This window comes from Littorina saxatilis, unplaced genomic scaffold (assembly GCF_037325665.1).
Source record: "Littorina saxatilis isolate snail1 unplaced genomic scaffold, US_GU_Lsax_2.0 scaffold_1195, whole genome shotgun sequence".
In the NCBI taxonomy this organism is placed as follows: domain Eukaryota; kingdom Metazoa; phylum Mollusca; class Gastropoda; order Littorinimorpha; family Littorinidae; genus Littorina; species Littorina saxatilis.
Genome location: NW_027126099.1, coordinates 3,102 through 6,530, shown reverse-complemented (window position 1 = coordinate 6,530; position 3,429 = coordinate 3,102). Strand labels below are relative to the sequence as shown.

The window sequence follows — 3,429 nt, the reverse complement described above, 5'->3', positions numbered from 1 at the left end:
CAAACTCATTAGGTAATTTTTAAGCCTCCAAGCTGAAATGCAATACCAAAGTCCAGACTGAGTCGAAGATTGCTTGACCAAAGTTTCAATCAATTTTATTGAAAAATGAGGGCGTGACAGTGCCGCCTCAACTGTCACGAAAAGCCGGATATGACGTCATCAGTGATATTTATCCCCAAAAAAGAAAAAATGTTCTGGGGATATTATACCCAGAAACTCTCATGTGAAGTTTCATTAAGATCGGTCCAGTAGTTGTCTTGGAATCGTTCTACACACATACACATACACATACACACACACACACACACACACACACACACACACACACACACACACACACACACACACACACACACACACACACACCACAACCCTCGTCTCGATTCCCCGTCTACGTAAAAACATTTAGTCAAAACTTGACTAAATGTAAAAACAAATAGACAAGCTGCCAACGTTCCCAAATTCAGAATAAAAAATAAATAGTAGGTAATAAGGACATTTATCATTCAAAATTTACTTTTAAATAATTTAGTTTAAAAATGTATTTTTATTTCTATTTAGCCTGTAGGCTATTTCGTTTTGAAATTTCACTGATAACAAAAAAATAATAGCTGGCCGTGAGGGAAGCATTCAAGTACCAGAGGCCGGTCTGACATGAGCTGTATACCACTAATACGGTACTACATCTTTGTAGACAAGAGTCGATCTTCCGTGTGTGTGTGTGTGTGTGTGTGTGTGTGTGTGTGTGTGTGTGTGTGTGTGTGTGTGTGTGTGTCACTAGTGTGTGTGTGTGTGCGTGTGTGTGTGTGTGTGCTCTTGTGTGTGTTTGTGTGTGTCAGTCAGTGCTTGCGTGCGTGCGTGTGTGCGTACACAGCGACTCCTAGAAAACATTGGAACAGTCAACCAGCGAACGCATTCATTGAATACCCTGGGCAGCGAAGTACACCCACACAGACAGATATACATATATTATAGTACATACATACAGACAGACAAAAACACTGACAGACACACACATTCACACACACACACACACACACACACACACACACACACACGGCACACACACACTCAACCTCATAGTCACACGTTGATTTTTCAGTCTAAATTTCTGTGCATTGGATTGACAATTACAGTAAGATATAAAAACGTATCAAAATCGATTGATCTAGGGTGTAGTCCTTCCAAAATCGTGAAGTTACTTCCACAAAAGCACATGGAAGTTGCGGGTTGGTGGTTTTGCGGTGATGGGGCATGTGTGAGTATCGTCGAACGAAATGAGCAGAGTTCACGGTTGACCCGAACTGACAACACACTGTCACACACACACACACACACCGTGACACTCTGACATACACACATGCACGCACGCACGCCGCACACACGCAAGCCGCCGCACAAATGGGCACTTTCACAGGGAGGGGACGGGTGTGAGAAAAAAAGGTGGGGGGAATTTTCAAAATGCCGCGGATTGGGGACAAATGGAGGTCCCCTCGGGGAACACTTTGATATCCCAAACTGCCCCCCCGGTGAACACACTAATGACACCAAATGGCCCTCGTATATTGGGGAGCAGTTTAAGTTACCGTGACTAGAAACGTCCCCCGGGACACTCTTCAACCGCCGGGGGTCAGAACGTGGTGTTACACTAGTAGTACTATGTTGCTGTGATTTTTTTTAATAGTAAATAAACAAAACTGTCAGCTCTGTTCACTCACGCGGACTACATCTCGCAAACAGCAATGAATACTGAATCTGGCATCAAAAACTAGTCCGCGGCAAGGCCGATCACAGGCGGAAGGTATCGTCCACTGGACTACTACTAGGCACAGAAAGACTACAAGGTACGTCACTCACCTTCGAGTCTTCTGTGTTCTTGGAGTCGCTTCCTGGGGGATAATATTGTTCAAGACGGTTTGCCTCTTCCTACAGTTTGTGTAAGGTCAAATAAATGCAGTTGAATGATTGTTTGACAGTGCCGTAGCACAGCTCCTAAAAGTGGTCCGGCCATAAAAAAAATAAAAAGGTACGGTCCCTGGCCATTATGTTCTATAGTCTTCACTTGTGAATGTCAATTAGTGACAATTTCTCGCTTAACGCTGTCATTGTGCGATCTAAGTCACGACCCCTCCTTCCTCCTAACACAGCGCTGAAGCTTATGAAGACGATTTTTTTTTTTTTAACAAAAAACTGGTCCGGCCATGGCCGGAGTGGCCGGTAGGGCTGCTACGGCCCTGTTTGAGTATGCAACTTTAGTTTTCAGCTTCCGTTCGCTGCAGGTTGTTTTTAACCATCATTTGGACGAATCTTCGTTTGCGAGCCGCTAATATCCACACGGCGTCTAATTATGCATCCGCACCGAATATGCATACCAGCGCTCATTGGTTAATAACAGGATATTCGATGATTATTTTCATTGGTCGACTGAAACGTTTTCCTCATTTTGAATGAAGTGGCAAACGGTTCTTCACTAATACCGAAAGTGAAAACTCCCGTGGGTAGCTTCCCTTTGCCGCACAATATTTACATATGTTTTAGACCAATGAGCGCTGGTATGCATATTCGGTGCGGATGCATAATTAGACGCCGTGTGGATATTAGCGGCTCGCAAACGAAGATTCGTCCAAATGATGGTTAAAAACAACCTGCAGCGAACGGAAGCTGAAAACTAAAGGTGCATATAGTTCAAACAATCATTCAGCTGTATTTATTTGACCTTACACAAGACTGTAGGAAGAGGCAAACCGTCTTGAACAATATTTTCCCCCAGGAAGCGACTCCAAGAACACAGAAGACTCGAAGGTGAGTGACGTACCTTGTAGTCTTTCTGTGATAGCAGTCGTCCAGTGCACGATACCTTCCGCCTGTGGTCCGATTAAAGAATTGCCAATGCAAGGGAAAATATCCATGAAACACACCGAACATTTTCAACGGAGTTGTTCCCCATGATCTGACTGGCAATATATACTCAAATATGTCCTCATTTCAACAGCAGGTAGCGTGGCCGAGCGGTCTAAGGCGCTGGTTTAAGGCACCAGTCTCCTCGGAGGCGTGGGTTCGAATCCCACCGCTGCCATTATTTTTTCATTCTATTGTTTTTTGGGGTCTTGTCTTCTTTTTTTCTGAGCAGATTTTAACTTGAAACACCATGACAAAATATATTTTTAGACAGATCAGAAAAAGATAAGGCATAGATGGGGTATCAATTTTATGAGTTTGGTTCTAAAAATAAAAACAGTGCAACATGGGCCTTGTGTGACAGTATCATCAAGACATTTTTAACGAATCAAGCTGAAATGCAATCCCATAGTTTTGGACCGAGCCAAAGAGAAATGGGTGAACATCTAGAAGAAAGCTTCAACATTGTAGCGGTGAGAAAAGCCTCGAGTTTTAGGAAAATGCAAAAATGACGCCATCAAGTAAATCTAT

The 3,429-nt window shown here is 43.4% G+C and overlaps 1 non-coding gene across 1 annotated transcript; it reads left to right on the top strand.

The window, feature by feature from the left end:
* Positions 1–2,994: 2,994 nt before the first annotated feature.
* Trnal-aag (transfer RNA leucine (anticodon AAG)) lies at positions 2,995–3,076 on the top strand. The gene has a single exon. It is a non-coding gene; the product is annotated as a tRNA-Leu (tRNA).
* Positions 3,077–3,429: the final 353 nt, after the last annotated feature.